Source organism: Camelus bactrianus, chromosome 12 (genome assembly GCF_048773025.1).
Source record: "Camelus bactrianus isolate YW-2024 breed Bactrian camel chromosome 12, ASM4877302v1, whole genome shotgun sequence".
Classification (NCBI taxonomy): Eukaryota; Metazoa; Chordata; class Mammalia; order Artiodactyla; family Camelidae; genus Camelus; species Camelus bactrianus.
In genome coordinates, this window is record NC_133550.1 from 47,973,934 (window position 1) to 47,998,736 (window position 24,803).

A 24,803-nucleotide genomic window follows, 5' to 3' on the forward strand; every position below is an offset into this window, starting at 1 on the left:
GGGGAAACATTTGTTTTGTAAATTCTTCACTTGAAGGAAAACAATAATAAACCTTGGAGAATCTCTCAGTCTGGCTTACTCTCAAGAGGCATCTGAGGAGACATAAATATTGGTGCGCAGAACATATACACAAATACATTTCTTTTTCCTTCCTAATGCTGGAGGAATTCGGACTCTGGGAAAAAGGAAAATATATTAATAGTAGCACAAGGAAATTCAGAACCGCATACAGTTAAACTTCAGCTCTAAATCACATGTGTACATTTAAAATCCAAAGTGTGGAAACTGTGTGGATGTTGTGCACAGTAAGAATTTTATTAGAGAAAAAAGTGAAATTGAACTCATCTGTCTGCCTATGGGGTTGTTTCTATGTAGTCTGGAAATTCTCATTACTGTTATAAATCTTGACCATAAATGCTAAGGAATAACACCTATGGTGCAAGAGAAAAAGAACGAAATTAAGCTTTTAATCAAGAAATTAGGAGCTCCCCGGGAAACAGCTGGGGAAGGCGGATATAACACATTTCATTCTTTCGCAAAGTAGGAAACACTGAAAAAAATATTGAACCTTTATAGGAGGATAATGGCATTAAGAAAACCTGATGATTATGGAGAAAAATCACTTTCAGAGATAGAAGTAGATTTCTCTCTCTCTTAGTATAGCATATTCATGAAAAATTCATTAAACAGACATGACATATTCTAATTTATTCTAAATTCCTTACAAGGGTGTAACATACCCTAATCTATCTGATAGGTCATCTCAGTGGACATTTAGGCTCTTTCTACCTTCATGGCTATTAGAAACAATGCTGCAGCACAGATTAGATTATGGCTATTTGATACAGATTTTCAAGGATGAATTCATGGGGCCAGTGAGAAGAACAGGGCTGGACATACAGGCAGAAGACTTCCAAAGAACAAAAGGGTAAATAAAGAGCATGGAACTTCAGAGCATGTTGGGTTCCTGGATGGCAGTGGTGCTGGGGGGGGCGGTGTGAGGAGAGTAAAACGAGGCGACTGGGAATATTACGGTTGCAAGTAGTGGATAGTTTGGGACCCTTGCTATGGTGACCTCATTTTTTACATCTTTGGTTTCTGATGAAAATGCTTAGAAAAATGACTTTGTTGCCGCCCCCCCAACATGTGGGAAAAGATGATCAGCAATGAGAAGTCAAAGGTCATTTATAACAGTCATTTGAAAGAAATGTGTTTTAGAAAGATGCAGCTCTTGTGGCTTGATTGGAGGGTGGATTTGAGGGACCTGAGATATGAGGCAGAGAGAGTAGTTAGAGACCTCTTGAAAATGGCATGCCAGGAGCTATGGAACCCTAAGCCAAGGCAGTGAAAAGAGAGACAAAGAAGTATTTCAGCAAGCCATTCTGGTTGTTATTTGATAGGATTTGGCGATTTCCTGGTGGAGGATGAAGGGAAAAGAAGAGAAAGGTGAAAGTAACTTGGAAATTATTAGCTTGGCCACTTAAGTGGGTAAATGTAATAACTAACATGAAGAAGCCATGAGGAAGAGATGTTCTGGGATGGAAGGACAGAGTTCTTTATTCTGAATATGTCCATTTTTGCCTTGTCTCTACCCAGGACCAAACCGTCACCGCCTACAGCACAGACCGCTGCAATGGCTGGTTAAGGATCTCTCTACTTCCAGCTTGTCCTTACGATTCATTCTCCAAGCAGGAGCCCCAGACATCTCTGTAACACTTACATAAAACTATTTTACTCCCGCTTAAATTAACCAAGAGATTTCCTTCTGTGCTTAAAATAAAACCAGTCATTCCTGCCTACGCCTACTTAATCTCCACCCTCCACTCCTGCCCCTCTCCCCCTCTCGTATGCTCCCTCCACACGGGCTCTCTTCCGGCTCTAAGCTTCTTTCCATCTCATCTTCAGTCCTTTACACAAGCTGCTCCCTTTCTTTGCATGACTAGCTCCTTGGTATTTCAGTCCCAGATTATCTCTTACTTTTTAGAGAAACTAAACAGCGATTATCCCCAACTACAGTATGTGCCCCTCCCCCAATTCTGTATTTTTTCATGGCTTATGCTTTATTTTTTCACAACATGCATCATTCAATAAATAAATGTTTTTACGTCCTTTCCACCACCAGAATAAAAATCCTTTTTGTAAATAGAAGGGACTTTATTTACCACATTTACTGTTCATTCCTAAGGTCTAGAGAGGTGCTACAAATAGATGTTCAATAAATATGTGGTAAATGAAAGAACAGATGCTGGGTCTGAAGTGCCCATCTCTGCATGATACTGACATGCAGAGAGCTGGGAAGTAGTTTTGAGCCCCGGGGAACGAGAAAGCCTGGGGAGACAGCTGGAGGGAGTAGGTCCAGCTGTCCTACAACTGACGTGTACCTTGTAGGCTCCGCCGTGACCTGTGTTTGCATATGTGAGACTGTGTGTGTGTGTGTGTGTGTGTGTGTTTAAAAAGAATGATTTCTCCATAATAACTTCTAGTAAATAACTTCATCATATCCTTTCCAGGACACAGAAGCAAATGACAACTCATCTCTCCCTGATTTCTCTCCGGATGACCAGCAGCCTGAATTGAAACTGCAGCTCCACCACCAGTGAGGTGTGTGACTTCAGGCAGACCACCTACTTTCATATAGTCACCTGGCAACTATTTACTAAGCCCTCACCATGGAAAGACCCCACGGTGGCGTAATGAGTGCGATGCTGAACTAAACCTACACAGAACCGCCCTCATAGAGCCTATACCCTTGTGAGGGAAACGAACAAGCAATCCCACCACTAAATAGAGATCAATTCTGACAGGAACTACAAACATGAAGCAAACTGTAGGGAGCAGATGCTGTTCAGAGCAGGTGTCCCTAGATGATGATTGCCAAGTTGAGGTCAGATGAGTGAGGAGATATCAGAGATGAGGGAAGTGCAGGCAGAAGTTCAAGTTCCTCAGTCGGGACTGAGCAGAGCATGTGGAAGACCCCGCTAGGAAACCAGGCTGACGAGCGCCTGGAGAGCAAAGGAGAGAGAGGTGAGGGACGTGACTGCATAGATCGCTCAAGACCACACGGTGCAGCAGCTGAAGGCCATCTTAGGGACTCAGTGAATGAAGGCCCCCCTCTACGTGCTGCCTTTCCCTGGTAGCTTCTCACACTGACAACACCACGCGCACAAGGCAGAAAGCATACTATTCCAAACGGTGGCTCTAAAACTCATGAACTCTTTCAGATATGCAGAAGGTATATTTGAATAATCTGTGAAATACTTGTAAAGGGAACTGAATAAAAATAACTTGGTTTGTGTTGGTTCAAAGTGATGTACCTGTGACATTTGCAAGGTTTTTCTTCTCTCAATCACACATGTGCTCGTGATGTCAGATTTCTCTAACAGTAAGAAATCATCAGTTCTGATTTCAGATCTAGAGGCTGTCTTCCTCATCTGAGTGTAACTTTCCATTTCTAATATCTAACAAGAAAGAGCTTGTTAAGCAAATTAATATCGTGAAGAGGGTTTCCTGGAGGCATATTTAACCTACTTGCAAGGCCAACTACTTTATAATACATGGCTTACATGCAAATGAGAAGCTACTAAATGTAAATTAGTTTGTTCATTACAATGGTCTAGTAAGGCTCAGAAATACATTATCATTAGTTCAGTCACTGTGATGAAGTTATAAAGCTGCATTTCTATTAAAACTTACTGATTCTCTATTTCTTTCACTCATTCATTCACTCACTCAATAAATGTGCTTCTTGGGGAAGTCTTCCCCATCTCAGGACATGACAACTCCATCCTTCTGAAAGTTGCTCAAGCCCCAAACCAGGGGCTCTTTTTGACTTTTCTCTCTTACACCCTACATCAAATCCATCAGCCAAAACTGTAGACTCGAGATTAAACATACATGTACACGCAGACACAGACACGCATATGTACACCCACAATCATCTCACTTCTTGAAGAACTTCTTCTTAGTCACCTTTGTAAACTTCACTTCTAACTGGCATTAACATGTCAAGTTTGGAAATCACAAAACCTCCTGATACCTTTCCATGGACCCTAGGTTTAAAACATTTATTCTACGTGTTCTCTCTGGGTTTTTTTAAAAAAAACAAAAACAAAAACAAAAAAACAAAAAACTTCCAAACCTGTATCACTAGCCCTGAACTCTCCTCTAATTTTCAGGCTCATATTCAGTTGCCTGATAGGCATCAAGCACATCCAGCGGTCAAGGTCAACGTATTACCTTGCCTATCAGAATGCTCATCCTTCAAGATTCCTTATTTTAATACCAAGTGGCAGAGTCCACTGGATCACCCAAGCTGCAAACTCCTCCCTCTTCCTTACTTCCTTGCCCCTATTAAGGAATCATCAAACGCTGCCCATTTGATCTCCTAAATACTTCTCAGAAATGCCGCTTGCTCCCTTCCCTACTTACTAGTGCCCTAGTATAAGGGAGCTCAGATGTGTTTTCCTCACTTCCTAGACCTTAATGTATCTCCTCTTCTGTTCATGCAAGAAGGACAGGAGAGGAGGTTCCTCTGTAGAGATTTAGCAGCTATAAGCTTAGCATAAACTCCTCTACTGCAATCCTTGCTAGTTTCTAGACTCTCACAGAAACAAAGCAAACAACAAGCTGATAACTTATTTAATACACAGAAAACAGTCTAAAGGAAGAGCTATAAAAAATATTTTATTGTCTTTTCTTCCCTGTTTCATATGATACATTTGGGAAATAATTCACTGGAGGTCCTGTGTCATTCACTGAACTTGGCATTTTTGACTCTCGGATACAAAGAAAATGGAAAAATCTGGAGATGTCTGGAATGTTGTATTTGCCTTTTTTCTTTTCTTCTTTTTTTTTTTTTCTTTTCTGGTTAAGTTCAGCCAGGGCAGAATATAAAAATATGTAAAATACCACTTATAGACTTAATTACAAGAAATTTAGCTGTGCATCTTAGTGTTTGCAAGGATTTTCTTCTCTAACATTGCGTTACTCAATATCTTGCTGAGCTATTCCACATGCTTCTCAGGTAAAAGAGACTCTGATAGAGGAATGTGCAGAACACACACACACACACACACACACACACACACACACACAGAGTGACGTCTTGAACAGGTAACACAGTTTCTAGTATGCCTCCCAAGAGACAGTGTGGGGATGTCTGAAGCATAACAATACTTCAATACTGAACACATCATATCTTAAAAACGTTCCACGTTACCACCATTACATTTCAAACCAGTGTGTGAATAGCTGTCTACATAACCATAGGGGGAAGAATGTGTTATGCTTGCATTCAACTTTGCCACTTATCTATTTCTCAAGACAAAGGACATCCTAGCTTTGCTTGTCTCTTTACAGTCAATGTATTAAATACCACTGGATACTGTTTGACCAAGGGATGTCTGATAGGGGACCCATGAGAAAAGGTTTATTTTTAAACATGGCGACAGCAAGAACAGAACATGGATGCTATTTTTATTTAACTGAACTATGCAAAACAATCTATTATAAAAAGAAACATGTATTTAGGAAGATAAAAGTGATGAAAACCACATAAATAATACGGTGAAGACTGCTGACTGCTCTCCCAGTACAATCTAGCTTTCCCTTCTTCCTGGGTACAGGGTAGTCAGCTAGGTACAATATTCCCCACTTTCTCTCATGGCTGGGCTTGGCCAATTAATGAAGTTCTCACCAAGGAAATGTAAGCAGAATGGATGTGTGTCACCTGCATAAAAGGCAATCCTGACTCTGAACTTCCTTTCTTTTGTTCTCCAACACAGGCGAGGACAGAGCCACGCCTGGGACTGGTTGTGACCATGCAGGTGAGGCTAACTCTCTCTGAGATGGCAGAACGACAGAAGGGAAAGAGGAGTCCCTTAGACTCTCTTGGAAGCTGGGAGCAGCTGGGACTGCCCTCTGTCTAGGTGAGAATACTGCAAAAGTATACCTTTTGGAGAAAACAAGATGATCTCTAAAACACAGTGACAACCATGGAGACGCAGGCCAGTGAGGGATGCGCCAGGAGGTGAACAAGGCTCTTGAAGAAACAAAGGTGCACTTTTCCAAAAAAGGCTTACAATTTCCATTTCTTCCTTTCCATCCAAACCAATATGTATATGTTGGGACTTGCTCCCTCACACATACCCTTCCATCCCCCTTCCTCTATATAAGCGTAAACTCACATGCCATAGTGGGAAAGACAGACAGCTTGATAAGAAGAAAACCTGGTAGAAAATGAGCAAAAAATATATATTACAGGCAAAAAGATGACTAACAAATGATTAATATATAAAACACATGAAAAGATGTGCTACCACAGTAGTTGTCAGAAAGATGCAGCCTGAAATAACAAGATAGCAATTTTTATTCTCAGGTTGTTGATAGTTAGAGAAGATGGATATTATTCAATCTGGCAGTTGTGCTGGTATAAATGGGAACTGCTGTATCTTTTGGGAAAATAATCTGACAGTATAGCAACTATTAAAATTGAGAATGTTCACTTTCTTTGACTCAGCAATCATACTTCTAGGAATTTATCAGAGAGAAGTAAAAACAAAATGCTTAAGGAAATATGTAAAAGGAACCCTGCAGTACTGTTTATGACAGCATTTAGAGCGAGAGGAAAAAAAAAGCAAATGAAATGCTCATCAATAGGGTAACATTTGCCAAAATGATGATAATACCTTAGTGAAGTTTTACTCTTCTTGAGAATGACCTTTGGTTATCCTCCAGCACCTTAAAATGTTTCAAGCCCAACACTGGTGTCTCCTGTGCAAAAGGCAGTTTAAAAAGGGGATTGCATGCAAAGCATGCTGGGATGAGAGCAGTGACGGGAGGGCAAATAGGATGTTCTGGGCCTTAGAACAACACAGGTTTGGATAGAGACAAAGGAAGCTTGTAGGACTAGGAACCCCCCACCCACAGCCCCAGACACTTCTGTAAAACATGTAGCCATTCTTTGGGGAGAAATCTTGAAATTATATAAAGGGTTAAGTTCAGTTGCTGAAATCTGTGTATTAAAGGAAATGTGACTTTATTTGGCAGTTATGTTGAGGCTTGGAGGTATCTGGGTTATATATGATATGACCGAATGTCTTTGTTGATTTATCAACCTTTCAATGAAGCAGAGCAAAGAGGAGCTCTTGGGAGTGCTGGGTGTCAGAGAAACCTGACGAGTGTGAATTTCATTCCAGAGAGTAATGTGGCGAGATTTAATTTTATTTCTTTATTTCTTTAACTGAAGCGTAGTCCATTTACAATGTTGTGTTGATTTCTGGTGTCCAGCATAATGATTCAGTCATACGTATACATACATACGTATATTCCTTTTCATGCTGTGTTTTCATTCTAGGCTGTACAAGATACTGAATACAGTTCCCTGTGCTACACGGTAGAAACTTGTGGTTTATCTATTACATGGTAGTTAGTATCTGCACAGATTTACATTTCAGAAACACCACTCCGCAGCGACCCCGGACATGGATCTAAGCAGGAGGCAGACAACTCTGGTTGGCTGGATGGTAGGATCGTTGTGAGGGGCTGTGAGTGGGCAGTGTGGACAGAGATGGAAAGGGGGAAGGCGGATTTGAGAAATCAGAGAGGGAACGCCTAGCAAAAGGGCGGACTCGGGGCTGCTGTCTGTCTCTTACTCAGTGCCTGGACAGATGATGACACCATTCATAAACTCTGGAAATTCAGGGTGGAAAAGCTAATCTCAGAAATTCATCTTATCCAAAGAGGTTAACTTTTTGCAGACACCTTTTTGTGATATGTCAGCTGCAGGACTCTTAATGCACAACAATGGAAATGGAACCTTCATATTAAATTACCTCTCAGATGAGTTTTCTCTCTAAAGGGCACGAACGTGACACTCCTAGCAGGATATGATGTTAAAAGAAAGTACTTCAGTGATTATATTTCATTTGATTTCTCCAACTGTAATTGTTTTTTTTTTCTCCTTCACTCAGCACATGGTTTTAAGTAATTTCTTCAAGACACAGACTAAATTTAGGAAAATATATCTACATTTCCCCTTCCCCTTCTAATGCTTCTGAAAATTAGAGATTTTAATGCCACACTTAAAACATCTAAATCATGGTAACAGTCCTATAGTGTATTATGACTGAGCATAGTATTTCCAACCACCCTATTAAGAACTTGGTGTGAAACTGGAGGCATAAAAAAAACACTAAATATGGGGAGAGGAAGATGCTTTTTCTCTCTCTGTCTTCCATCACAAATTGAATTCGAGTCCATGAGCCCAAGTTGACTATAATCCTAGGGTGTATGCACTGAATTCTGCAAAATGTAGGAAGCAGAGAGAAGAGGCACAGAAGCACTAAAAATAACATAAAAATCTGCCTTTTTGTTTTTACACTATCAAGCCAACCCCCTGTTCTGCCTTTATCAAGTCACAAAGCATCATTGAAAACCCTAAGAGTCAGCACTGCCTATGGAAAGGTTGTGACTTAGACGAGGTCAGTATTTGGAGTTGAAAGGAGCTTCTTTTGCTCACCACCAGGCAATACTTCAAACTGGGATTCTCATGATGAGCCAGTAAAGATTTTCAGAATGTAAAATTTAAGGATTTTATGGCTTATGTTTTTGTTCTTGCACTTCTTACACAGGCATCATGCTGGCTACTGGAAAGCAGGCGACTGCTCTTTGATTTAGTCCCAGAGGGCTTATTGTGTCGAAGTGATTACTTCATTTGGCTAAAAGCACGTAAAAAATACAAAAAAAGTATCTGCTGTACTGTGAATTACTTATCTTCTGAAACACCACAGCTAAGAATAGCAATAGTACTGTAAAGTTAATAGAAAACAGTAATAATTACAGTGACATTTATTGAATGCTTATGAAGTGCCCTTCAATTTTTTCAATTAATTCTCTCACCACTCTACGCAAAAGATAAAGTGAGGAATTCTAGTTAATTTGTTTAAGGCAATACGACATTTAAGTGGCTGACCCAGAACAAAAGCAAAAGTTTCACTCAGTTTTCTAAGGGAGTGAAAGCACAAATGAGCAGATGTTCCAGAAGAGCCCAAGTCAGGAAGCACACAGAACGGAGCAATCCAAAGGGTCACTGTTAACACTTAGATTTTAAAACTGAGATGACAATGCTGATGACAGCTAACCTTTGGTGTGTGCTCATTACATTTCAGGCACTATTTTAAATGCTTAAAATCTGTTAACTCCTTGGGATTCTCAAGATGATTTTACGACTTAAGTACAACGAATGTCCCATCTGACAGAAGAGTAAACTGAAAGACAGAGAAGTTAAGAGACAGACCCATGGTCACAAAGTAAATGGTTTAGCTGGAACTGGCTGATGGAAGCAAAGCCAATTAAGAACAGAATGCTAGCCTTTAAACTAGGGGTCTTCAATCTTACTGCACATTAGAATCAACTGAGGAGCTTTAAAGACTAGGAATGATGGGCTCTGTCTTTGACCAATTAAAATCAGAGTGTCTGGTGAGACTCAGGACTCAGTATGTTACAAAAGCTCCCCGGGCAATTCTCACGCAGCTAGGGCTGAGAACCACTGTATAACACAAAGTCAAGATGACTATTTCTCTTCTCAGAAAATAACATTTGGGCTCAAAGTCAATGGCAAGCAGTAGATTAAAAATTTAGTAGTAAATAAGAGAGCTATACCACCATTATCTTAGCTGTGGTTGAAAATTTACTAGCATTGATTGTAAACAAGAATATTATAGACAATCTAAAACACAGTTCCAGAGTGAATGTAGACAATTGTGTTTATTTAAAGAGTCTCAAAGCCGACTTTCTCATCAGTTTTAACTGGACAGTAAATTTACCCTATTGTTTTCAGAAACACTTCAGGAATACCATGTTAGCAGAGGCCATGCAGGATCTTTTTTAAATTGAGCTCAAACAGAGGGTTAATTTCTACAGTGTTAATTTCATTCTGTGGTCCTATTTCTCATGGTCCTTTATTTCCAGTATACACAGAGGGCAATATTTTCAAAGCATAAGAAATATTCTCCCTAATTCAAGTGAATACACACCATTAACAACCCAGTGTTTTGTGAACGGAGTTTCAAACAGAATTTCCCAAAGAGAAATCTGAGATGCAAAACTATGTGTAGCATGATGGAAACTGTGTATGGATTGCCATTAAGAAACTAAATAAGTAAAACTCTGCCCTCTCTCTGGGGCAAATAAAAAACTTCCGAGGAAAAGGTAAGGCAGATAAAGGATAATGCTCGGTAAACCTTATCCCTCCCTGTTGAGGGAAGTGAGGACAAATACTGACTCCATCAAGACATTTCCTCAAAGGCATAGTTTAAAAAAATGGAAGCACACTCCTTGGTTTCCACTCCTTATTTTTCTTTTCCTCAACCGATGGAACTCACGGAAGAACTACTAGCAAATGTACATTGTGGAGGGGCTCAAATTGAGTACTCTTTTCCAGTCATGATGATTCAATGACCCCAGTACAAACAGTCAGAACACCACCACCACCACACCATGACATAGGAGTGCAGTCAACATTCCGGTCCTTGCTTCGGCAAGACCCAACAGACTCACTACCAGGCTAGTCAGAGTGATGGCAGGAAAGAGTCTGGGAAAAAGAGAAACTCTCCCTGGAAAGCATGCATGCTAGTTCAGCCAATTTGTTATTTTTATCTTAAAAATTATTTAACCACAATCAGGTTTCTTAAAATGAGGCAGTTTCTTTTCTGGAGACTACGGCCTTCCGGCTCATTCCTCTGGTTGACACAAAACCACGGATGCGCCGGGCTGCGGCTTGTCGTATTAGGTCTCTGGCACGTTCGTCCTCTCAGTATAGGTGCCTCACCAGTTTTGCTTTTTGTGTGTTTGTTTTGGTTTTGTTTTTGTCATTTCCCCTTTCATTGATGTTCTCCTCCTACTGTGGCTCCAAATAACAAAGTAAGTCTTCTACACCCAAAAGCACAGCAGAATAAATCACAAAATCTAGTCTTTTAATTTCCTCATATAACTGACTTATGGGGAGGAAAATGTTTTGGCTTATTATTCTTATCCTAAGTTTTTTTTCACATATCCTTCTTATTTTTAGCCTTGAAATGTTCATCATTGCTTTTTCAGAATGGAAATCTTACATAGGGTAAGTGATCTGTTGAGAGGGAGCTATGCCCTTTCGAGGTTCATTTTTTGAAAATCATTGGCCAGTTTTCAATCAAGTCTGAGTGGTTTTATAAAATCAGCTTCTACCTTTCTATTTAGTTTGTGTTTTCCAGCATAAACGTGACGTCAGTAAAGTAGGGATACCATCAGGTCAAGCAAAGAAGTTCAAGGGTTATACTGCTTTTCTAGGTAAGAATAAATACACTTAAAAATCCAAAATTATACAGTCTCTAGCAGCTGGTCCAAAGGTTTATATCTATTTACTCTGTTCGATTTGTTGTCACTTCAACCATGGGCTGAGTTTCAGAATCTAAATGTATGAACACTTATCAAGAGACCCAACTTTCTGGGGGACTCTGAATTTCCTGAGAGTATGAATTCATTTAAAATTAGATGGAGCTCCCAGTTCACAGTGATCACTGTCTCCTGAGACTCAAGCAGACTGACTAGAGAACAGGACTCAGGGGTGAGGTGCACATCAGGGGTCAGGAGAGATTTCAACATTCTACATTCAGTGAGAGCTAAAAATCAACTTTATTCCTGAAAATTTCTTTTTAAAAAAAAAATCACTGAAATCGCTCTTGAAGTAAACCACAGCACAGCCTCTCAATGTGTTCTTGGCAGCCAGTCCTGTTGCGTTTGGTTTTACTTCCAGCATTGTAAAAGATCACCGTGTTTTGTGCTGAGCAGCCCATGTTGTGGTTGGCTTGCATTTAGAGGCTGAGTTTTATTGGGGGAGAGGACATGTTTAAAACAACATGTTGAAAACACAAGAACCACATTCCGTGCTGCAAGATGTCCACGCTGTGAAAGGACAGGAAGCCAGCACAGACTGAGGGGACAGAAGCTTCCCGGGAGTTCCTTCACAATATTGACTGAGCACCTACTGTCTTCCGGGCACCACTGTACGTGCTGCGGAAAGCCAAGTACAGAAAACAAAGTCCCTGCCATCACAGAGCTCATGTTCTAGAGAGCAGAGGCAGATCATGTAAAGATGTAAGAAAGTAGGTAGACTGCAGATGGTGATCAGATCAAGAAGAAAAAGCCCAGGAGGACAGGATAAAAGAGGTAAAGTATATTACTAGTAGTACAGGGATGTTTGCTATGGGGCAGGACGGGAAGTCTTACTGATATAAGGTGTTATTTGAGCAGATAGTTAAGAAAGCGCCAGAGCTAGCCATGGAGGAGAGCATGGCAGCCGAAGGAGGGAGTGAGCATGATCATAAATGCCTGGAGGAAGGGAGCATGCTTGAGCCTGAGATGGGCAACATCAACTTATTCATTGTTTATGTTACCTGGCAAATGGAATGGACTTCTTTATTTAAAAATTATTCTCTCTAGAAAAGGGAACCCTACTACACTATTGGTGGAAATGGAGTTTGGTGCAGCCACTCTGGAAAACAGTATAGAGATTCCTTAAAAAACTAAAAATAGACTTAGCCTATGATCTAGCCATCCTATTCCTGGGCATTTATCCAGAGGAAACTCTAATTTGAAAACACATGCACCCCAATGTTCATAGCAGCACTGTTTACAATAGCCAAGACATGGAAACAACCTAAATGTCCAACGACTGACTGGATCAAGAAGTTGTAGTATATTTATATGATGGAATACTACTCAGCCATAAAAAGGAATAAAATAATACCATCTGTAGCAACATGGATAGACCCAGAGATCATCATTCTAACTGAAGTAAGCCAGAAAGAGAAAGAAAAATGACATATGATATCATTATTATTTAGATTATATGTGGAATCTAAAAAATTGATACAAATGAACTTATTTACAAAATAGAAACAGACTCACAGACATAGGAAAAAAACTTGGTTACCAGGGGGGAAGGAGGTGGGAAGTGATAAATTGGGAGTTTGAGATTTGCAGATACTAGCTACTATATATAAAATAGATAAACAAGTTTCTACTGTATAGCACAGGGGACTATATCCAGTATCTTGTAGTAACCTATACTGAAAAAAAGTGAAAATGAATATATGTACGCATATGTAAGACTGAAACATTATCCTGTATACCAAAAACTGATACATTGTAAACTGACTATATTTCAAATAAAAATAAAAATAAAAAGTTATTCTGTGTTAAGAATACATAGGCAAATTGCTGCAAAGTAAATAATTTAGGACTGGCTACACACCAAGCAGTATGCTAAGTGCTCTGTCTGTATTGTTTAATGCCCATAACAAACCCTTTGAGGTAGTTTTTATTACCTCCATTTACAGAGTGAGCAAATGAAGCTGAGGGAAGTCCACAACATACTCAAAATTTCAGAGCCAGGTGCAGGTGAAGCCTGGTTTAGTCCACCCATGCCATCTAATTCCAATATCACCCACCAGGGCTGGTGAAAATGGCATGATTCCACTGGGACTTCACTACACAGACTGCTCTTTCAAAACCAGTGACATCACTGAAGGATGTTATTTACAGCAACACCTAGTAAATAGATGAATTCTATGTGCTACACTACACGTGTCTCATTCAGGAAAGCGAAACCCCAAGTTTTTCTTGTGAAATGTCATGCAGGAAGTAGGTATCTTTTTTTTTTTAATTCCTGCCATACCATAAGTGGAATACATCTTAGCCCTAAACATTTAAGAATTTGTGATGCTATTAAGGTATACAAAACATACATTCATGTTTAAGACTTCACTTTTTGACATATAGCATATATAAGCTATAGCATGTGGGGTTGGATGGATATAGGTTCCTGAAAATATATTAAAAGAAAAACTTGATACATATTTGAAGGTGCTACACTATATCAAATTTACACTGTATCAAGGATCATTTAGCATTACACACTGTGATTTTATGAAAACGTTTAGTTCGAAATAGGCTTCCAAAATCTGCAATGATGAATTTCCCCTTGATTGTCAAGCTTTACTGATGGTGCGTATCATGTTTTGTTACCATTCCTGCCTTCACTGGGGATCCTGACTTGTTCTAAGACTACTGCCAACACTCAACTGGCAGAACTTTGGTTATTCCCAGAGCCTAGCACGTTCAAGCACACTTTAAGTGCTATAGCATGCATATATTTGAGGAGGTAATAAATTTCCATTAAAGCAGAGTTGAAAATTCAAACCAAGTTTTAAAAAGAATTGAGTCATATAATATCTTCATGCTATAGTTCCTTTTACATAAACAGCTTTACCATATCCAGTAACTTAGTTTAGCCATATGAGGAAGTGCTTGGAGCAGACTAATATTAAGGACTGAAAGATCAATTCTGAATTACTCAGTAAGACTTTATGCTGTAATAGTCTATTAATAAAGCTTCATTTAACAGATTAACAACCTACAATCAATTTAGCATATTTCCAAGTAGGTTTTATTTTTTTTCAAGGAATTTGTTAAAGGAGAATATTAATATTACTTTATTTATATGTAGAGGAATTTTAGATTTCTGTGTATTTAAACATTTTTGCACTGGACATGAAATCACAATAACCTTAATATACCAACTTTTCCTCAAATAGATCTCTAGACCATAATAAACAGAGTAGAAATAAAATCTGTTGTGATACATCCATTCTACTGTAACTCTCATTTAAAGAACAGAAATTCAGTAACAGCAAAACTTCACAAATAAACTGCCAGATAAGTAAGAACCTATTGTCCAAAGTACCTGGCCTTCCAAATCCTAAACCAACATTGCACTAAGTCATTTTGCTTGCTTCAGCTTATTAAAGGAAATAAAGTATCTTTAGGAGAAAATGAGAAGCATATTTACTGCAGTTGTATGAGTCAGCCCAGGGTAAAGTAACCACTGCCTTTCAAGCAATACAGAATAGTATTCTGTTTGATATGTTCCTTGAAGTCCCTAAATATTCTCTGAAGACTCAACATGGTAAATGATTGAGTTCATGCCTTTTTAGGCATTGTTGTATGAGCTGTGGAAGATGCAAACTTTCAAGACAAATGACATAAACCACTCATGAAAAAAAAATTAAGACACAATTAAATGCTAAGTCTGCATCAGCTCCTTCTCTGAAAGGGCAGGAATCACATCCTTGGTTCTCATTATATCCCTGGTACCCATTTGAGAAACTGACATAAAATAGGCGCTCTGCTTCTTCAGCTTGAAAACCTATGTCATTTCACTTTTTGCCAATCAGGGCCCATAGGCCATGTGGGGTGGGATGGATAGAGCTCTAATTTGCTGATAGCTATGTATAATAGCATACTTGTGGTTACAAAGAAGAGCACAACCAGTTGAAACAGATGAAAGCTGTGATTACAAAAATTTAAAAAATAGTATGGCTCTGTGGGAAAAGACAGTTAAACTTTCTTAAGAAAAAGGGAAAACCACCTTTGGTTTCAGGAATGATAGTGGAAAATGCACTGTATATTTAAGAAAAATAATTTGTCTTACAGGAAAACTAAATTAATATTGTATTAAGGATTTTTACTCATTTGTTTCCATAGCTTTTATTAGGATTCCCATATAAACAACCAGTGAAAATTACAAGTGGAGTCAGAAATAAATTGCAGTACAAGTATAGAGTCCATGGGGAAAATCTGGTCATCTTTCATGTGATTAAACAATTAGATAAGGATAGAGTAACTTAGAAAGGAGAATAAGAAAAAAAAAGTGATTGACAGCAGTAGCAGTGTTCTAAATCTATTCATTCTTGAACTTGTTGAGAATGGTCATATCACACTTGCAAAAACACAGCTTCTACATGTAATTTAAGAAATTTTTTTTTTAGTTATAAATTGTTGTAAGTACTATATATATACATTCATATGTATATTTACATATTCATGTATTTATATATTTATAAAAATTTTGGTAAAGCATTCTAACAAATCTTTTCACAATTGCTTCTCTTTAATGCAGCATTTCTAAGCTGAGGAAGTTACTTTTAAAATGAAACCAATTCGATGATGGACCATTTCAAACTCTCATCACAAGGTCTTTAACGGCAGCATGTTTGCGCTCTTTCAGTTACCACTCACTCTTCAAAAGGGCAAATGCGTCATAATACATCATAACACGTCACAATGTCATAAAGCTCTATTTCTGGGAATGACGTCAGTAGAGATCTCACTTGAGAAAGCGACACAACAAAAAATGGAGATGAAAACCGCAAAGGAATAGTGAGAGTTAGTCAAATATAAATGTCCTATTCCTAAGAAATTGAGTTCTCTATATTTTTTGATGTAACCACAATGCGGGATCAGGATAGCTGATAAAACTCGGAATACTGCACCACACTGGCCATTTGTTGGAACTTGGTATCTAAGGAAGTAACAGCTGATTTTAAGACAAAGAAAAAAATTTTGCAGCATACACGCTTTTTCGCCTCCTTAAAGATGTCATTATTTTCAGCTATTTTCTAGGGTTTGTTAGCAAAGACAATCTTACAGCAATATACTGAAGCAAATTTTTCTTACGTGGATAAAGAGAAACTCTTAATTCTGACATTATCTAGGGACAAGAAGTTTAACACTGTAACAACTCAGTCTGGGGAAACAATGTCCGGGATGACGCAGACTCTCTAAGACTAAAGGAGACAGATGCCCCTGAGCCCCCTCTTTGACTAAGCCTCATCCTTGGGCCTTTTCTTAGGCTCAAGCTGTAGTAAGAAGTCTACTAAGTCAACTGAGTTAGACTTGCCCCATTCCTGGTATCTGATCACACTGGCTGGGGCCTTCGGCTAGACTTCTGTTAAGTTGCTTATCAAGAATCTCCCTGCCCTTGATGTCCCTTAGTAATTCTCAGTCCACTGACCATCCCCAGCTGCCCCTGCCGTATCCCAGGTTGAACCTTGTCTCTCTCCCCTACTTCCACAGTCTTGACACCACAATAGTCCTGAATAAAGTCTTCCTTACTATTTTTATAAGCATCAGAATATATTTTTTTTCCTTTAACAAAGACACAGCACGTTCAAGAATAAAGTCATCTACCAATCTTTGAATTTTTCAGGATCTGCCCAACTTTTACTTGTCTTGAGGGTAAAGTATAAAATAATTTTTATCTGTAGATGTGAGAGTACAGATAGATAACAAGGAATTAGGAGCAGAGGAAACAAAAACAGGAGCGGAATGTTACAGAACAATCCAAAGAGGGAGGGGGTGAAGATTCAGACACAATTTTTGTGTCAGGCAGCATTTTTGTCAATGTTTCCATGCATATTTAGAGAAACACGACCCCATATGGCCAATCAAGGATCAGAAACATAAATGTCTCAAAGGTTAAGGGAAATGGGGGAGGACAGCTGTGGAAATAACCAAAGGGGATTATGAGGAATGTGGTGTTTGGGGGTAGTGGGGAGGTCACATCCTTGTGGTGGTGGCAGCTACTGGTCCACCCAGGTTGATACTCCCAGGTATGAATGTGGGCTAATGTGGTTAGATCAGCTGAGTTAAAACAAAAATAAAAACAAAACAAAACAAAACAAAACAAAACAAAACAAAACAAAACAGAAAAACCCCCAAAACTCAGGAATTCAGTGTCTCTGGAGGAGAAGGGACTAAATGAAATTTTAGTGTGTGGTCCCACAATTCAAACAATTATAGCCATAAATCTATGCAAAAGATACCCCCACAAAGAAATGTGAGTAAAAACAAACATGCTTGGATTTAGGGAACATAATTAAGTGGAATTTCCCAAAGGTTTTGATGTTCCTCAACCCCAAAGTACTCAAGCTGATTTACTTTATAGCCAAGAGCCACGAGTTCCTGCCCAGGCCTGACATCCCCCTCACCGCCCCCCCCCCTTTCTGGTTGTGAATCTAAAATACACACACAACGCATACACACACTTTCAAAAAGTGGTGCTCAGAAATGACTGCATGTGGACTATGATGAATAACAATACACGGAGGATGGGAAAATGTAAAGTCAGCTTCGTTCAGCCCAGATATCTGACCCCAGTCTAGGCGACAACAAGCCCACACCAACAGTCAGTAAACAAGTGGGTTGTACGAACCATCTGTGTCTCCTAAGCCCAAAGAGCTATTATACAAGATGATAAACAAAAGAAAAACAGTAACCACTTCAGAAATACATTTTTTTCCCCTGGTTTATCTAACATTTTGGAAAGAGAAGTGTACTATAAAGCAACGACAACTTAGGCAGGACAGAAAAGAACGCACCAAAAACTCAACTTTGTAACTTGTCAGAAGAAAAGCAACATCTAAATAATTTGGAAATAGGATCTACAGGAGAAAGGGGCTTGAAGGGGTGTGATGGGACTGAAACTGATCTTGGCATAAGTGAAGTTCTCAGGGAAGTGAGCATCTGTTTTGCTGAAATTAGATGAGAAGAATTAGACATTTGATTTCTACTGCTGGGTTCATAAATATACATAATAACAATGAGATGAAGCCTGTTCATGAACTGAAGTAGAATTAGGGTTTGCTGACTTAATCTGGGTATGTGTGAATAAATACTAGTCTATTTCAATGACATCTCTGGCTCCATTTAGTAATAAAAGCAGGTAAAAGGTAGGGGAAGCTGAAGACGATTTCTCCCTCATGGAACCCTATTTATTCTGGGTTTGCCAACTTACTCCATTTTCTGACTGTAAAACAGATAGAAATATTTGAAACTGAAGTGCCTAGTGAGAGTGGGAAATCTATTTGCACTATGAAACACATTTTCCTCATAAAGTCAATCTGATGATTCTGGGATCCGTATATTACTAATGCCTGAAAGTCAAGAGGCACACGGTATGTAATTTTCCCACATCACAGAAGCTTGTGGAAAGTTTTGGAAGAGGCCATATGGTTTTTCCTCCATTTACAAGCAGAAATGTGGTTTAACTGCTTCTCAGACAAATTATTATTAATGCTGTCATTTCCACTCCCCCAACGAAACAGCAGTCTCAGTAATACCCCCTCTGCCCCAAATCCCTTATATGGCCAAATCTGAATCTGTTTAAGTTAATTTCATGCTTTCTTATTCTAATTAGGGTTGAGGAATATCTTTGTCATCAGAAGACAACTATAACTCAGAGTATTTTCTATCTCTTCTATCAGAAGGTAATTCTTAACCTTTTCCCCCAGATCCTAATCTTAGTGGTTATTTCTACAGCAGAGCCATCTCTCCCGATCCCATTCCACTACCATATTTACCATAAAAAAGGGCAGTCCAAATTGAAAGTAGTGTACTATAGAATCCACGTACTAGCTCGTAACACAGTTTCACTCTTACGGTAAGCTCATTTCTTTGAATCTCATATTTCTCATTTGATCTTTTGACATATAATCATTGCTAAAGAGCTCAAATAGCATCAGCTTTGGTTTCATAATAATGCTCTGATATAATTTGTGTCCTAAGTGCCTGGGAGAGGTATAATGCATGCGTGTAATTTTCTATTGTATAATCTGATCCTTGGAACACATTCCCCTTGAATTCATATGTCATGAATGCACATTGGAAAACATTTATGAAATAGTATACATAATAGAGATATAAAAGGTGAAGCCAACATCTAGCATAAAAGTCAGAGAGCTGAATCAAAATTAGAAGTAATCTACTGGTGGTTTGAAATTTCTAACCTCATATTTAAACACACACATACACACACCCTTTAACACCTGTCTTTAGTATTAAATAAATACATACTTAATATCTCTTTGGTATGGCCCTCTTTCATTTCCACTTACTTACAGAAGAAGTTTATACTCTCTGCTTCCCATTCTCTGTTTCCTCAACGCCTTAAAACCTCCTGCCCATGTCATTTGCATGAAACTGAACTCGTGAAGGTGGTCCGTGTCACCTTATCCTCCAAAATCAAATGGCTTTCTCAGCCCTCTTTTTCTTTACTGTTTAGGAGCAATGGAAACTGCTCACCAGTGATGATTTCTATATCCTGCTGTTGCCTTATGTCTTCTGTGCCCCATATTCCAAATGCAGAGATGCTCAGGGGTGTGAAACTGGCTCTCTTCTCTCTTGGACATTCTCTCCTTTGATCATCTTATTCACGGCTTTGAGGCTATCTCCTTCCTGCAAATGAATCTCACTTCTCTGTCCCTAAAGATGGCCTTTCCCCTATCGCCCACTTGATAGGAATGTACCACAGAAAATTAGAACATCCTCCCTCTCACTTAGAATCTGCTTGGTCCAAACTTAACACATTCCTCTTAAAACAAACACAGTCTTTTGTCCTATTTTTGTGCAGGATATTTTCCCCCCAACGCTTAGTGGGCCAATAAATTTTCTTATTCATATCCTACAAATAATCTGCATATTTCCCCTGCATGTTCTTTTCCATTCTGCTGTGTTTCTGTACTTTAGGATCTATTATGCCTTCTGTCTACACTATTATAATGACCTTTTATTTGGTTTTCCCAAAGCTGCATCTCCCATCTCTACTTTCTCAAATGCAATACACATTCTTCATTACATCATATAAATGGCCATCCTAAATTCCCACTTTCAATACATCATCCTGCTTAACTTAATCCTAGATTACAAACTCCTCATTCTTAGCGTGGTAGTCAATGCCTTTTATCTGATTTTCTATTATTTGGCAGTTCTATTGCCCCTACCTTTTCTCTCTGCCTCGACTCCCCTCACTGGCAGTGTTAACCACATACGCTTACTGATTTCTGAGGCCATGTCCTCGTTCAGTCACATGCCTCTACCTGCCAGAATTCTCTCCTTTCTTCTCCTCCTGTTAAGATCTTCACCTATAAACATCCAATCATTTCAAGATTCTCTAAGTTTGCCAACTCTGACTCAACGTCTTCTAGGATCAATCCAGCTGAAAGTAATTTTTTCTCTCCTGTGTCCTTTTCCAACCCCTAGCTTACATCACTCACAGAGTACTTTCGTAGCATCATTTACCACCCGAAGCGTGAGGATTTGGATCTGTGTGTCCTCTCCTCTCCTCTCCTCTCTCCCCACATTAGATAGCACATTTCTCAAGGTCAGGGTTAATTTTTCATACCTTTGAAATCCTACTGCACTTGGCATAGAGCTTTACACAATGTTGGAACTTGATTAAAAAAAAAAAGAAGAAGAAGTTGAATGAATTCAGACCTAAAACAACTATAGGTAGAAAAATACAAATTCTAGAGACCTGATCATTAGGAAATACCCTCTTCCAACTCTAGAGTTTATTAAAAGCCAAGTAGAAGTAAGTGACTTTGTACTATGCAAATTCCCCAACCTTCTCATTTTTAAAAAAAATTAAAAATTCATAAATTAATGCAGAAATTGGTTTACTTCCCACAGGAGGAACAAAACAGTTTCCTTTTAATGTTCCTTCCAGTCCTCAAGAGTCAGCAGTTTTTGATGTGTGTAAGTAGGAGAGAAGACACAGAAAAGTATTGCCTTTTTAAAGTAACTGCCACAGAAAGATCGATTTTATTTATAAAAATGGCAAACTGAAAGTGTGCAAACTTAAAATGGCAATTTTAGGAAAGAGCTTTCCCACTAGAAAAATGTTTTAATATGAGGTTTAATTTTAGAGCAATCACCCTCGACAAACAAATAAAAATTTTTCTGGTGTCATTTCTGTAATAAATATATTTCTCTAAATGTGTACTTCAGTAAATGGCAATGTATTAAATATCCCTGATGAAGAGACAATGTCAGAATCTAAAAGTTAAAATTACATGTGCATGCTAATTTAGATTTGTCATTATTTTAGCATTTGGTCACCAGAATTCTTTGTATATGAAATAATCCAAAAAGTCAATTAATAATTTTAAAGTAAGTTGTACAGAAAAATAAGGCTTTTGTAGAATAGAAAAAATAAAGCAATTCATCATGGGACATATTGAAGAAGTGGAATAGGTATTTTACTAAGAAAGAAATCCATCCTACAGGTAATCAATAATCTTCTTAATATGATGATAATAAGTGCTCATGCACAAGAGTTGCAATCACTAATTGTCCTTTGCATAGTCATGACCTGACATGAGCAAGGCTGAAACATCCACAGAGTCCTCATACAGAGCTGCTGATTATTGTAGTTGAAACTAAACAATAGAAGAAAATGCTCTATGAAAAATAAGGGTAAAATTAGATTATAGTGTAGACAAGGAAAATAGAAAAGCTAGTGAAACTAAAAGAGGGAATAATGGGGGGAGGGTATAGCTCAGTGGTAGAGCAAACGCGTAGCACGCACGAGGTCCTGGGTTTAGTCCTCAGTACCTCCATTAAAAAAAAAGTGGAATAAGTTTGTTTTCTATGTCTGTGAGTCTGTTTCTGTTTTGCAAATGAGTTCATTTGTGTCTTTTTTTTTTTTTTTAGATTCTGCATAAAAGTGATATCATATGGTATTTTTCTTTCTCTTTCTGGCTTACTTCACTTAGAATGATGATCTTTAGGTCCAAGGAGAAAATGGGAGTTCAAGATTTGCAGATACTAATTGCTAAATATAAAATAGATTTTATACAACTTTCTACTGTATAGCACAGGGAACTATACTCACTCTTATTGTGATCTACAATGAAAAAGAATGTGAAAAGGAATACACGTATGTATATGGATGACTGAAACGTTATGCTGTGCACCAGAAATTGACACAACATTGTAAACTGACTATACTTTAATAAAAAAAAGTGGGCAAAAAAAAGGGAATAAGAGTTGAGGTCTGTTTACTATGTTCTCATATAAACAGGTAACTCAAATATATTAAAGTACAGAAATAACATAGAATCTTTTTATGACAAAAGGAATAAACAGCTATAAACAAGATAAATGTCAGATGGATGCTTTAATTTAGATCACATGCTAACTGCTAATAAATCATTACTTGGGGCTGTTGTTTAAATCAATCTCTTCATTTCAGAATAGAAACCTATACTATTGTCAAGGTTTCTATTTTATCAGTGACAACTTGGTGGCATCTTACTTTCCTACATTTTGTACAGACACCCAAACACAATTCATAAAACAGATTAGGGGGAGACCACATCTGTTGCTCCAGCAACTGTAATATCAGTTATCTATTGTTAAATATAAACTTCCTATTCTATCCAAATCTACAAAATATTTAATTCATTCCTGCCAGATAAGGAAAATATTATTTAAATAAATGCATTTTTCCAAAGCAATCTGCAGCATGTTTATAACGAAAGTTTTTTAAGGTTTCAGAAAAAGTGGCTTCAAGTGGGAGATTAAATATTGATTTTATGATTTGGCCAGTCATTTAAAATACATAATCTCATAAGTCAGGCTTACATCTTCTAGTGCTTCATTGTCTTTTTCATTTTGTAGGTAAGGTCAGAGAGTTCAGACAGCCCTTCTCTGGCTAATCCACTACAACTCGCTGAAGAAAACCATCTGATCGATGACTTAACAAAAATAAAAGTGACAGTCAAGCTACTCAACAAATAAAGGTTGAACTTATCATTCAGAGTATGTGTGTGTGTATAAGAAGTATTATATCATTGTATTAATCAATGTGAAGGGAAAACAGAAGGGAAAGGAGGGAGGGCGGGAGAAAGGAAAGAAGGAAGGAAGAAAAAGGAGGAAGGAAAGAAAGACAGTAAGAAAGACAAAAAAACTCTGGGTCCTGTCTTTAATGAATTTATATTAGTAAGTTAAAGGTCTAAAATCCAACCCTTTTCTTAGAAATGCTACATAAAGATGCCCAAACTCGGGGGTTTACAAAGCCGTGCCTCTAGGGTACCTTCCCCTGCCTGTCCTAATTCCCTGTTTCTGCTCCATTTTTCTCCAGCGCACTTACCACAGTAAGACATACTATAGACTTCACTTATCTGCTCTGCTCAGTCTCCTCGCCATTAGATTATAAGATCCTAAGGGGCAGAGACACCTGCCAGTTGTGTTCACTGCTGGGTATCCAGTATCTAGTGTCTGGCACTTAACAGGAGCTCACTAAATATTTTATGAATAAATAAATGAGAGGACCATTATTGTTTCGGTTTCCTAGACTTCTGGCTTACATTTTCTTTCTAAGATATAACTGCATTTTTACCATCAAATTTTCTCTTATGCACACCAGCAGCCTGGGTTACAATGTGATTCTACTTTCTAGCTGTGGTACTGGGTGAGTTGTTAATTTCTCTGAACTTCAGCAGAATGGGGATCACAGAAGTATCTGTGGGTTGTTGGAGAAATGAATGAGAGAAGTCACATGAAGTACTCAGCACAATGTTCAACACATAAGTGTTTAACAAATTTTAGTGGTTATTGTTCTTACTATTATAACTAGTAAATTGTCCTCTTCTGTTGCAAACAGCTTATTGATTCTTAAAGCACTTCATAATTAATGAAAGTGGGGACATTTAGATTCAGGACTAAGGTTTACATGATTGAGTCTCCTGAAAAAAAGTTAACTTCCTATACGGGTTGCTTTCAGGAAAGATTAATCCTTCTCTTGTGCTCCCACAGGACTGTCTATACCTCTGTGTACGAACCGCCACATTGTATTTCAATTAGTTGATTATGTTCAGTCTTCTCTGCTACACTGTGTGGTCTTTTAGGGTATAAAATTTCTGTATCCTATCACAAAGCAGGCATTCTATAGATGTTTGCCCAAAGAATGAGTTACCGTAAAGATGAGACTGATTCTATTATTTGTAGTTGCATCACATGTACACTTTCATTACTGTTTGAAAATCACATTTCTCAACAGACAGTATAGATCTAGAGAGCAGGGCAGAGGTTTTAGAGTCGGAGAGTGATGCAGGGCAGCGTGTGTGAGGATAAAAGCAATGCCC

At 38.3% G+C, this 24,803-nt stretch overlaps 1 protein-coding gene across 2 annotated transcripts in view; it reads right to left on the reverse strand.

The window, feature by feature from the left end:
- TMTC2 (transmembrane O-mannosyltransferase targeting cadherins 2) overlaps positions 1-24,803 on the reverse strand; it is a 481,591-nt gene that overhangs the window by 21,529 nt on the left and 435,259 nt on the right. The window lies entirely within an intron of this gene.